This window comes from Piliocolobus tephrosceles, chromosome 1 (assembly GCF_002776525.5).
Source record: "Piliocolobus tephrosceles isolate RC106 chromosome 1, ASM277652v3, whole genome shotgun sequence".
Classification (NCBI taxonomy): domain Eukaryota; kingdom Metazoa; phylum Chordata; class Mammalia; order Primates; family Cercopithecidae; genus Piliocolobus; species Piliocolobus tephrosceles.
In genome coordinates, this window is record NC_045434.1 from 89,687,389 (window position 1) to 89,700,927 (window position 13,539).

Sequence of the window (13,539 nt, forward strand, 5' to 3'; positions counted from 1 at the left end):
CTGGCGTGTTATGGGTCCTGGAGATATGTCAATGACGAAGACAAATTTCTGCACTCACAGGCCTTACATTATAGTGGGAAACGATGCAGGCAACCCCCAAAGGGGAGCTTAGCCCACTGGGTTCTTGGCTTTGTCCAGGAAATTCAAGGGCAAGCCAGAGGTAGAAGAAAACAGCTTTAGTGAAGAGGCAGTGTTACAGCAGCATGACTACTCCTACAGAGCAGGGCTACCCAGTAGGCAGAGAGCAGCAGCTCAGGGCAGTTTTGCAGTCATATTTATATAACCCACTTTTAATTGCATGCATATTAAGGGGTGGTTTATGCAGAAATTTCTAGGGAAGAGGTAGTAGCTTTTGGGTCATTGCCATGGAAAGGGGTGGTAACTGCCCGGGTATTGCCATGGCACACTAATGGGCGTGTCTGATTGAAAGCTGCTTTTGCCCAAGCCCTGTTTTAGCTAGTCCTCAATCTGGTCTGGTGTCTGAGCTCCGCCTCTGGCCTCAAGTCCCACCTCCTACCTCAGGAAGGCAAATAAAATAGAAAGAGGGGGAAATGAAACTAATACAAAAAAATTGGTAAGTTTGTAACAAGTGGCATCATGGGAAATCAAGTGTCTGAGTGAGAGAATTGAAGGGACCCATTTTAGGCAGGAAATCAGGAAAGGCTTCTCTGAGCAGGGGATACATAAACCCAGACTTAGAGATGGAAGAGAAACTAGGATTGCAAATAAAGGAGGGATGGGAGGAAGTGTCCCAAGGGGAGGGAAAAACCCATGCAAAGGCCCAGAGTTGAGGAGGAGCTGGGTCTGTTAGAGGAATTGAAAAACCACCAGTGTGTCTGAAGCAAGGCGGGTGTGACATGGGATGAGGCCGAGAGGGAGTACAGCTGAGCTGCAACAAAAAGTCAACACTTTTTGTTGGTAATGGAAAAAATAAAACAACTATGTCATATAGTGGTTATAAGTGCAGGCTCTGGAGTTTCAGACAGGCTTGGGAGGAAATCACATTTTCTCTGCCCATTAGCTGTGTGATCTTGGACTTGTCGTTTTCCAAGGAGGAGACGACTTACTCTGCACCTTCAGTGAAGTGATCTGGCACTGGGGGAGAACTCTGTAAGACATGACCTGCCCATCATGGGCTGTGGTCTGCCAGACTGATAAGGTGTATTTCTCCTTTCTTCATTAAAACTTGAGAGCAAGTGGTGTTCCAGGAAACTATTCAGATGCTGTGTCAAAGGGAAACAGTTACTGAAGCCACAGATACTCTTTGTTCATTGATGATACTGGAATGTGGCTGGGGAGGGCTCAGACCCACAGAAATTGGACTCTGTGGGGCCCCAGGGACTCAAACCCCTTGTGAAATGCTGGCTGCTTGGTATGAACTGACGCCTCAACAATGTTAGCAGCAGCTAGCTCTGGGGTTTCTGGGCAGTCCTATTGGCTAGAAGCTGGGGAGGCTGCTGTGAGGCTTTCTGGAAATATTTAAAATGGACAATTTACTGGGAAAGGGTGTGTTCTTGCTTTGTAGCTAATGCTGTGGGACCCTCTGGTGGCCACAGTGGGAGTAGCTTGGCAGTGGGGTTTGCTTTCTCTTAAGTGGCCCAGGCAGGAAACCTTGGCTAGAAACCAGAGGATTGAATATGGGACTGGAAAGATTACCCAGTTGGCTTGAGATGGAGGCTGTGATTAAGGTTGACATCCTACCCCATTTTCTCTTGCTTTTGGCAGCATTTCTCTGGGCTTCAGCAGTGAGAAAAGTAATGCTCTGTGTACAATATATCAAAATATATATATATATATATATAGGTGAAAATAAGATGTTAAGTTGAACCAGTGTCTGGTACCATATGGACCAAAACCTCAGTTTGGGCATGGGATTCCACCAGTTTTATTGGTTGACTTTTTTTTTTTTTTTTTTGAGACAGAGTCTCACTCTGTCGCCCAGGCTGGAGTGCAGTGGCCGGATCTCAGCTCACTGCAAGCTCTGCCTCCTGGGTTCACGCTATTCTCCTGCCTCAGCCTCCGGAGTAGCTGGGACTACAGGCGCCCACCACCTTGCCCGGCTAGTTTTTTTGTATTTTTTAGTAGAGACGGGGTTTCACCGTGTTAGCCAGGATGGTCTCGATCTCCTGACCTCGTTATCCGCCCGTCTCGGCCTCCCAAAGTGCTGGGATTACAGGCTTGAGCCACCGCGCCCGGCCATGACTTTTAAGTGAATTCATTCTAACAGCTTTGAGCACAGATATTCTGAAAGTCAAAGTGCTTAGCTGTTGGAGGATGTACTGGCTGGTAATTAGTGGGGCATCTGTGAGGTCTTATATCATGTGACCAACGTATGGTCATATGACCAACATGTGGTCATATGATATAAGAACACAAATGGGCCAGACACGGTGGCTCATGCCTGTAATCTCAGCACTTTTGGAGGCCAAGGCACGCGGATCACCTGAGGTCAGGAGTTCAAGACCAGCCTGACCAACATAGTGAAACCCTGTCTTTACTAAATATACAAAATTAGCTTGGTGTGGTGGCGCATGCCTATAGTCCCAGCTACTTGGGAGGCTGAGGCAGGAGAATCACTTGAACCCAGGAGGTGGAGGTTGCAGTGAGCCGAGATCACACCACTGCACTCCAACCTGGGTGACAGAGCGAGACTCCATCAAAAACAAAAAACAAAAAACAAAGAAAACAAATGTACTCCAAGTCTTCTAGTTAAAAATTAACACAGTAATTTTATATTCTACAAAGTTTTGTCTCATATGTTATCTTATTTGTTTCTTATTATCACTCTAAGAAATGTTTTAGGTGGATTAGTGCTATGATTATAGTAATACTTTATTGTGGTTGACATATATTATCTGTAAAGCTGACAAAAGCCCTGTAAAATAGATACCCAGTCTGTTTTCAGATGTGGAAAGGAAGCTCAGAGAGGCTACATAACTTCCCTAAGGGCATTGATATAGTCCTATTGGAACCCAGATAAGCTTAGCCCCAAAGCCTCCCTTCTTGCCACCACCCCACTCTGCCTTACTCTTGGTAAAACCACAGCGGTGACAGCTGCTTGGGAACATAACCACAATCTGGGCAGGAACATGAGAAGTGTTCACAGCCAGCACTGAGGGGAGGTAGCGTGTGTGGCCAGTGCTGCACGGGGGACTTCAGAACAGCAGGCTCCCTCTTGCTGGTCCCTTAAGAATAACTTCATGGGTGACATAGGATTTGAAGTGAGCTTTGCAGGTTGGGTCAGATTTAATAGGCTTGACTGAGCATATGGGACAGGAGCTGAGAGAAGAGCAGTCCTGAGGGAGGAGTAACACGAGGGAAGATGCCGCAGGGAGTATGCACAAGACACACTAGAGGAACAGTAAGAGTGGCTAGAAAGGGGGATTGGGTGAGGAATGAGGGCTAGATTATTGATGCTTTAGAATTCCAGGCTAAAAACTTAAATGGTAGACACAGTGAAATCATAGAGGGAGGAACCGCGGCCAGCTGTGGAGGAGGTAGCAGCTGTGATGTGAGAATGGGGTGGAGCTGGGAGAAAATGAGGGCCAGGAGATGAAGGAGGCCCGCCCTGGAATGATGGTGACAAGGGTGGATGAGAAGGTACAGATTTAAGAGAAAGAACAGGAAGAATCTGCAGGCTGCTGCTACTGAGCTCTCGGCCATAGGGAGAGGAAGGAGCAGAACTGCCTAGCAGTTTCCAGACCTGGACACCTTGTACTCTGATGCCTGCCAAATGCAGGGAGGAGCACTGGTTTGGGAAGGAAGGTGCAGACTAAGCTGCCAAGCTGCCAAGCTGCTGGTGGGGTTTCTTAGGTGAAAACAACCTGCTTTGTGATTAGTCTTGGTGACCTGCAAGGAACAGTGTGTAGACACTGGTTCTCTCAGTTGTCAGTTCATAGACAACTCTTTCCTGGGCAACACTATGGCTCCCTGCACAACTTACAGTCAGGCTGGAACTCTGGCAGGATGCCTGGCTCCAGCATAGTTTTCCCCAGCCAGGCTCAGCCATCTAGTGGTGGGGGCATTAGACTGGGAGTCTGTCATTTGGCTGTAGCTGCTGGGCTGGGTGCTGCGGGGAATGCACAGATGAAGGCAGCACAGTCTTTGTGTTTGAGGAATTCACACTCCAGGTGAGGAGACAAGTAGTGATGGAAGGCAGTGAAAGGAGGCCAGAAGGTAGATGTACCGGCTGGGGACAGATTGTAGAACCAGACAGCTGCTAGGTTTTGGCCAGATGTGATTTCTACCGTGAAGCTTCCCCAACCTCACCTACACCGGGGTTGGGTGTTGCTCCCTCAGCCTCTCGTGGCCTTATCATAGAGTAGGGAAATTGCCTATCTGCTCATTTGTCTCCCTTGATGCCTGTTGTTTCCTTGGGGAGAGATTTCTCTTGGTGTGTTGTGTGTTCTGAGCAGAGTATTCTCTCAGTGGATTTTGGCAGGAACCATAAATCAGTAATCAACACAGGATGATAAGAGTGGTCCTGAGGCATCTGAGGAAGGGAAGAGTGCAATGATGGAAATATCCCTATAGCCCACGTCAGCTTGAGCATGCTCAGTTTCTCTTTTTTGAAAAACATGACTTAAAATTTATCATCTATTCCAGCAAAGAAATGAGTTAAAATGTTTTAAAACACATTCAAACTTTTTAGCTTAATCTGTTCTTAAACCATAACAGTAAATACATTATCCGTGCCGGTTGTAAAGGTCTATTCCTGATAGAAAAGCTTCCTGGTATGAGACTCCTGTCCATATTTTTTCTTGTTACTATTTCATGGTGGCAGCTATGGTGAAGTGGAAAGCAAATTAGAGAATTGATTTGAGCTCTGGTTCTCCCATTCATTAGCTTTGTGACCTAAGGCAAGTCACCTAACCTCACTGCACCTATTTCTTCATATTCAAAGTGAATATGAATATATATATATATATATATATATATAATAACAACTATTTGAGAAACCCATTATATTTTACAAATCCATTTTTTTGTATGCAGATGTTCCACAGCTTATGATGGGGTTATGTCCAGGTAAATTCATCATAAGTTGAAAGTATCATAAATTGAAAATTCAGCCCAGAGACTTTTTGGTAAAAGAATCACCAATACTTAAATTCTGAAACTTTGTGGTTGTGTATTGCTTTTGCAACATCGGAAAGTCAAAAAATCTTCATTAAGTTGAACCATTGTAGGTTAGGGATTGTCTGTATTTTTTCAGGTACTTGTTGAGTGCCAACTGTATGCCTGGCACTACCTAAATACTGTGGATACAGAAATAAAGATACAGTCCCTGCCTTTGGGAATCTCAGTCTAACAGGGCAGGCAGACAAATAAAGCAACACTTACTTCTTCTTATCATGGCTGGGATGACTCTGATTGTTGCTGGAGTGCAGAACAGAAAGCAGAGATATCTGGACCTGAGGGGGTGTTAGGGAGGCTTCCTGGATGAGGAGGTACTTAAAGATAATCTTGACGGATAAGTAAGAGCCAGTCAAGGAAGGTGAGGAAAATTAAGTAAGGGAAAAGCCCCTGGGGCAATATAGATGATTTGGAGGTTTGTAAGTGCATGGGGTGTGTGTTCGGAGGCTGCTGGAGATCAGGACATGGAAACCACAGAGGGCCAGATCACTAAGAGCCTCCGATGCGGAGTAAAGACATTTGAGCCTTTTTTTGAGTATGGTGAGGAGACATCGAAAGTTTAACACTTATATATTTATAGTTCTGATTATGAAGTTAATGAGTGTCCACTGAGAGAAAAGTGAAAAATACAGAAACATATAAAGAAAAAAAGGATATCCAGAGACAACCATTGTGCATATTTTGGTAAATACACTTGGTGACATATCTATAGCCCTGTAACTCCATAGCTATAGATATGGCTATATGTCTAGATCACCAAATATCTATCTATCTGTATATAGATGTAACTAGATATCCTGGCTACTTAAGGCATAGTCTGAAGTGACATGGTTCACCTGCCAGTATAATGGTTTAAAAGACTGGCCACTTTTGAAAGCCCCTCAGGTCTCTCATTCCCATATCTTCTAGGATTAAAAATGTATAGGCCACAGTCGAATAATTCTTGGTTACCCAGGACCTTGTGGTGGATGCCTTCTTTCACTGAGCATTCATGGGGTGCCTATAAGGTGCCAGGCCCTACTCTGTGATAGGGATCCCATTGTAAGCAAATCTCAGGTCACTGCCCATGGAGCCCACCTCTATAGGGATTGAAAGTGGGCAGAGAGATAGGGGCGCGGCCAGTTTGTGTCCTTCCTAGGTGCTTGCCTACTGCATCCTGGGAAACTGGAAGCGAGTGCGAGCAGTGAAATGCTGTGAAGCGAGGCATTAGCCGGGCATGGTGGCACATGCCTGTGGCCCCCGCTCCTCGGGAGGCTGAGGTGGGAGGATCACCTGAGCTTGGGAAGTTAAGGCTGCAGTGAGCCAAGATAGTGCCACTGCACTCCAGCATGGGTGATATGGTGAGACCTCGTCTTAAAAAAAAAAAAAAAGGCAAATAGATGACTCCATACCCAGGGCTGAGGCCCCCACCTGCAGCGGGGCAGCTTCTGAGGCAGATGAGGAGCCGCAGGGAAAGTCGTGGCCTGGTGTTCCCTGTCACAGTGCCCCAGCTCATTCCTGTGGATGTCCAAACTTGCCCAAAGGCAAAACTCAATGTCTCTGGCTCCAGCCGATTTTGAATGTGTTTCAGAGGAGTATAGAGGGGTTGGGGAGCCCCCTCTCAACCTATGGTAACAATATATGGTTTAACATTATTGTGTCTCTGTACTAAAATTGGTTAGCACGTGGTTATTTATGGAAAATTCTGGTGGTTTAATCCCACCCACGATGTTCTAGCCTTCACTCACGTTTGTTTTCCTTCCCTCCCTTCCCTTTCTTCCCTTCCTTCCTTTCCTTTCTTTCCCTCCATCTGTCCCTTCCTCCTTTCCCTAACCCTTCCTTTCTTCCCTACCTCCTTTTCTTTCCTTCCCCTTCCCCTTTTCCTTTCTTGACCACTCTGTAATGAAACCTAAGTGTTTTTTTTTTTTTTTTTTCCTGGCTTCTGATTCTCTCTCAAAATTTACCAGTCTCTGGAGCTGCTTGTGTCTTCAGGCAGGCAGGGAGCTCATCCTATAGCCCTCAGCTCCTCCCAGCCTCCTTCTTCTTTGATCTCTGGGCATCACTGGGGCAGCTGCTGAGTCTCAGGGGTTCCTAGTCTTCACCGAGTTCGGCCCTGAGATGGTTTATCCCTGTCCTTACCAGAAACCTGTGCTATCTGGAGCACTGAGGCTGTCTCGAGCTAACTGATCTGCTCTCTGGATTCCAGGGACACCTACGGGGCCAGAGGTTGAAGGCACAGGCGTTAATATCTCCAACTGTTCTGACTCCAGGTTGGTACACTTCAACGCTCAGTATTAACCATGCAATAACAGGATGCCACCAAAATTTTGATTTGGGGCTGTTGCATCCTAACTTTAATAAAATTTAATAGATATTATTTTTTAGAGTAGTTCTAGGTTTACAGATAAATTGAGCAGATAGTATAGGGAATTCCTCTATTCTCCCTTGGCCCCTAGCACACAATTTCCTCTATCATCAGTATCGTGCATTAGTGTGATACATTTTTACAATGATTAATCAATAGTGATACATTATTATTAACTAAACTCCATAGTTTATACTAGGGTTCATTCTTTGAGTTTTACGGTTCTATGGGTTTTGACAATTACCTAATGTCATGAATCCCCAGTACAGTATCACACAGAATAGTTTCACTGCTGAAAACCTCCTTGTATTCAACTCAATTCATCCCTCCTCCACACTTGGCAATCACTAATCATTTTACTATCTCTACCATTTTGACTTTCCTGGAATGTCCTAGTGTTGGAATCATACAGTGTATAGAGGTTTTAGACTAGTTTCTTCCTAGCATTATGTATTTAAAGTTCTTCCACGTTTTTTCATGGCTTGATAGCTCATTTCTTTTTATCACTGAATAATATTCTATTGTATAGATAGACAACAGTTTGTTTAGCCATTCACTTAGTGAAGGACATTTTGGTTACTTCCAGTTTTTGACAAGTATGAGTAAAACTGTTGTAAATACTTGGATGCGAGTTTTTGAGTAAACAAACATGTTTTCACATGACTTTGGTAAACACCTAAAACTGCCATTGCTGGATTGTATGGCAAGACTATGTTTAGCTTTGTAAAAAAAAAACCTGCCAAACTTTTCCAAAGTGACTACCATTTTGCATTTCTACTAGCAATGAATGAGAGTTCCTGTTGCTCTGCATCTTTGACAGCCTTTGGTATGGTCCCTTCTTTGGATTTTAGCCATTCTATTAGGTGTATATTAGTATCTCATTGTTTTAATACGCAATATCCTAGTAACAAATGATTTTGAGCATCTTTTTCATATGCTTATTTGCCATTCATATATCTTTTCCGGTGAAGTGTCCAGATCTTTTGCCTATTTTTAAATTGGGTTGTTTACTTTTTTATTGTTGAGTTTTAAGAGTTCTTTATCTATTTTGGACACCAGTCTTTCATCAAATCTGTATTTTGCAAATATTTTTCCCAGACTATAACTTGTTTATTCGTTCTCCTAACAGTGTCTTTCACAAAGCAGAAGCTTTTAATTTTAATGAAGTTCAACTTATCAATTTTTTGTTTCCCAGAGTGTGCTTTTGGCATTGTATCTAAGAAGTCATCACCAAACCCAAAGTCACCTAGATTTTCCCCTATGCTGTTGTCTAGGAGTTTTACAGTTTTTTTTCTTTTTTTTTTTTTTTGAGAAAGAGTCTTGCTCTGTCACCCAGGCTGGAGTGCATTGGTGAGATCTTGGCTCACTGCAACCTCTGCCTCCTGGGTTCAAGCAGTTTTCCTGCCTCAGCCTCCTGAGTAGCTAGGATTACAGGCATGCGCCAACATGCCCAGCTAATTTTTGTATTTTTAGTAGAGACAGGATTTCACCATGTTGGCCAGGCTAATCTTGAACTCCTGATCTCGTGATCTGCCCACCTTGGACCCCCAAAGTGCTGGGATTACAGGCATTAGCCACCATGCCTGGCCAGAGTCTTACAGTTTTGCACCTTACATTCAGGTGTAAGATCCATTTTGTGAAAGGTGTGAAATCTGTGCCTAGATTTATTTATTTTTCGCAGTGGATGTCTAGTCATTCTAGCACCATTTGTTGAAAAGACTATCCCTGCCCTGTTAAATGGAGTTTGTGCCTTTCTCAAAGATCAGTTGACTATTTATGTAGGTCTATTTCTGAACTTTGTATTCTTTTCCAGTGACCTATTTGTCTGTTTTTTCTTTCTTCACCAATTCCACACAGTTGTGGTTACTCTAGCTTTATAATTAGTACTGAAGTTGGCAGTGTCAGTTCTCTGGGGATTTTTCTGATCTTTACTATGAGAACCTGCTTGGGCTCCTGGTGGTAAAACTTAGAAAAGTGTGAGATCCCCCTAAGTCTAGGACCCAAGGAGTTTTTAATGCTCAAGCCAGGCCACCCTCAGCTTCTAGTAATCTGTTAGTACCATTTATATGCTCTTCCCAGTTGCTGGCTTCAGCATCTTCTCTTCCTGCTAACCTCTGATTCCCTGTATTTGCCTGTCTTTTTAGTTTTCAGGGTGGCAATTTGCCCTGTGACCTCTCCTCTAGTCCCTCTAGGAAGGGTTGATAATTTTCAGTTTGTTCAGCTTTTTTCTTATTGTGAGGACAAGTGGTGACTTCCTAACTCTTTACATGTTGAAGTAGAAACCGGAAATTTCATTTAAAAAAGTACTTGTAATAAAAGTCACTAATTGTAAATGTAGAATTTAATCATTTAAGTAGATATATAGAATTTTGCAGCCATCACCTCAGTCCCCTCTTAGAATACATTTCGTTTTTTTTTTTTTTTTTTTTTTTTTGAGACGGAGTCTTGCTCTGTTGCCCGGGCTGGAGTGCAGTGGCCGGATCTCAGCTCACTGCAAGCTCCGCCTCCCGGGTCCACGCCATTCTCCTGCCTCAGCCTCCGGTGTAGCTGGGACTACAGGCACCCGCCACCTTGCCCGGCTAGTTTTTTTTTTGTATTTTTAGTAGAGACGGGGTTTCACCGTGTTAGCCAGGATGGTCTCGATCTCCTGACCTCGTGATCCGCCCGTCTCGGCCTCCCAAAGTGCTGGGATTACAGGCTTGAGCCACCGCACCCGGCCTAGAATACATTTCTTACCTTCCCAAATTCCCCAGAGCCTCTTCGCAGTCATTTTCTAATCCCTGGTCACCATGACGGAGCCTGTACAAAATAAAAATGTGGAAAACAGACAACGTTAAATCTAAACTTTTATTAGATTGGAATTTTATATAATGGACCATTGTCTTACTTTGTGGCAACTAGAAGAGATATTGTATTCTAAGGACTTTCTTTGGGGGAACTTAATAGTAGTCCTGTTTATTGTTCTCCTTGAATGGTTTCATTCATGCTTGTGACTGGTAGTTGCTATCATACCTTATCTGGTGAGCACAAGTGAAAGAGCTAAAAAAAAAAATCTTCTATTAGAAATGTAGATGATGAATTTACAGATAATGTTATGTGGAGGTAAGTTTTTTTTTTTTTTTTTTGAGACAGAGTTTTGCTCTTGTTGCCCAGGCTGGAGTGCAATGGCACGATCTTGGCTCACCACAACCTCCGCCTCCCGGATTCAAGCGATTCTCCTGCTTCAGCCTCCGGAATAGCTGGGATTACAGGCATGCGCCACCATGACCCGCTAATTTTGTATTTTTAGTAGAGACAGGGTTTCTCCATGTTGTTCCGGCTGGTCTTGAACTCCCAACCTCAGGTGATCCACCTACCTCAGCCTTCCAAAGTGCTGGGATTACAGGCATAAGCCACCATGCCTGGCCAGGAATTAAGTATTTTACCATCTTTTTTCTTTCAGGAATTTGGTTGGTAACATTGAAGAGACACTACTCACCTGCCTGAAATGCCCTTCATTATCTTTTCAGGTTGCAAGGGCTCTGGAACAGCCCTTAAAGTACTCACATAAAGGTGAGTATAACATTTCACTGTAGTCCCATGCTTTTTTACTTTTTTGTGCTTACAAGGATTAGCATACATGTATGTGAAAATACAAAATCAAGAGTAGAAGCCAGGCATGGTGGCTCACACCTGTAATCCCAGCACTTTGGGAGGCTGAGGCAGGTGGGATCACAAGGTCAGGAGTTCAAGACCAGCCTGGCCAAGATGATAAAACCCCATCTCTACTAAAAATACAAAAAATTAGATGGGTGTGGTGGTGGATGCCTGTAATCTCAGCTACTCGGGAGACTGAGGCAGAGAATTGCTTGAGCCAGGGAGGTAGAGGTTGCAGTGAGCTGGGTTTATGCCATTGCACTCCAGCCTGGGCGACAGAGTGATACTCTGTCTCAAAGAAAAAAAGAGTAGAGATATGCATCTGTAACTAGTTTTCTGTTGCTGCCTATTAACACATTATAACAAGTTAGTGGTTTGAAACCACAGAAATCAGGAATGAAATGATTGGGTTCTCTGATCAGGGTCTTAGGAGACTGAAATCCAGTTATGGGCTGACTGTGCTGTCATCTAGAGCTCAGGCTACTCTTCCAAGTTCACTACAGATGTATTGGTAGAATTCATCTTCTTGTGGGTGGAGGACTGAGATCCCTTCTGTGCTGGCTCTCAGCCAGGAGACACCCTGACTCCAGAGGCCACCTGCATTCTTTCTCACTTGGTCTTTCCCACCTTCCAACCAACAACAGCTCATGGAATTCTTCTCAAGCTCCCATCCTCTGACTTTATCTTCTCGTACCCACTAGAGACAGCTCTGGCACTTATGGAGTGATGTGATTAGATCTGGCCTACTCAGGAAAGCTCAGCCTTTGTATTAGTACGTTCTTGCAATGCTATAACTAACTACCTGAGACTGGGTAATTTATAAAGAAAAGAGGTTTAATTGGCTCATGGTTCTGTGGACTGTACAGGCTTCTGCTTCTGGGGAGGCCTCAGGAAACTTACAATCGTGGTGGAAGGGGAAGCAGGCACAGTCTTCACATGGCTGGCAGGAGAGAGAGAAGGAGGAAGTGCTATACACTTAAACAACCAGGACTCATGGAAACTCTATCATGAGACACCACTTGGGGGGTGGTGCTAAACCATTAGAAACCACCCTCATGATCCAATAACCTCCTGCCAGATCCCACCTCTAACAGTCAGGATCAAAATTCAACATGAGATTTGGGTGGGTACACGGAGTGGGTGGGTACACAGAGCCAAACCATATCACTCTTTAAAGTCATATCGCTGCCATGTAACAACATACTCACAGGAATGATGTCTCATCACTGTAACAGGTTCCGGAGATAAGGGGACAGCATGTTTGGAGACCATTTCAGAAATTCTGCCTGTCACAGTTCAACTTCTCGTCCCCAGACATTCACGTTTCTCCCAGGTGCAAAATACGTTTACCCTCTCACCTGAGGTTCCCAAGTCTCATGTCATTAATGCATTAGTTCAAAGTGAAAAATGTCATGTAGATCTAATCTGATCAAAAGTTTAAAATCTCATCTAAGTCATCTACACCAAGCGTGAATGAGGCTTCTGTCCATTAAGTACAGATTTTTTTTTTTTTTTTTTTGAGGGAGTTGTTGCCCATGCTGTGCAGCACTCTGTTGCCCATGCTGTGCGGTGGCACAACCTTGGCTCACTGCAACCTCCACTTCCTGGGTTCAAGCAATTCTCCTGCTTTCGCTGTTTGGACGAACCGAGGCAAGATGGTGCACTTCCGGGTTCTTCTTCACCACCAACTCTTCCCGCGCGCGCGAAAATGCAGCCGGCGCCCAGGGAGGGTGCAGACCAACTGGGCATGCGCCAGGTGACGTCAATCTGAAGAGACCAAGATTTACCTGGTCGCACCTGCGGAACGCCCCTGACACGCCCATGCCCCACCTATTGCCCTCCCACTCCTAGAAAAGCCGCTCTCCGCCATTGAGCCACGCGGCCTTCTCACAGCCCTGCGGCCCTCTCACAGCCCCAGTCCTGTCGGGATGTCGGGACTGTGGGAAGTCCGTCCGAGAGCCCCACGGGGGGACTCTGCCGGCCTCCTTCGCCAGAGGCCGACAGACTTCTCCCGCACACCTTAGGTTACCAAAATAAATGTGCAGTTTTGCTGTTACACTTGCCTACCCGCTGGTTCTTTTGCGCCCGCTCGGCTGGTCTTAGAAAAACAAGACAGATGGTGCCGAACCCGGGAGGAGACCCCTCCTCAGGCCTCTAAGGATTGAGGAACCTCCTCCTGCTTCCACACCGCAGACGGACCAGGACCTGAGACCCGCTTCCCTCACTCTCATGGCCTCTCTGGGGTAAGTGCCCTTGTCTCCTCTTTACCTCCCTCGGCCAGAAATCCTGCGCAGGTCCGAGGTCCATTTTGAGCCACCAAGTGGCTCGGGAGACCCCGTTCAGGACGGAGACGTCCGCCTGAAGGTAATCTCCATCTTGGCTTCAAGAGCCTCCAGTCTGTCTCTGCTGGTTCCAAAGGACGC

The 13,539-nt window shown here is 45.1% G+C and overlaps 1 long non-coding RNA gene across 1 annotated transcript in view; it reads left to right on the forward strand.

The window, feature by feature from the left end:
* The window catches only part of LOC111543668, a 19,971-nt gene extending 7,460 nt beyond the window's left edge, over nucleotides 1-12,511 (forward strand). The window contains exons 3-5 of the long non-coding RNA XR_002731932.2: nucleotides 7,322-7,385; nucleotides 10,923-11,032; nucleotides 12,352-12,511. This is a non-coding gene — a long non-coding RNA (uncharacterized LOC111543668). The remainder of the gene's footprint in view (nucleotides 1-7,321; nucleotides 7,386-10,922; nucleotides 11,033-12,351) is intronic.
* Nucleotides 12,512-13,539: the final 1,028 nt, after the last annotated feature.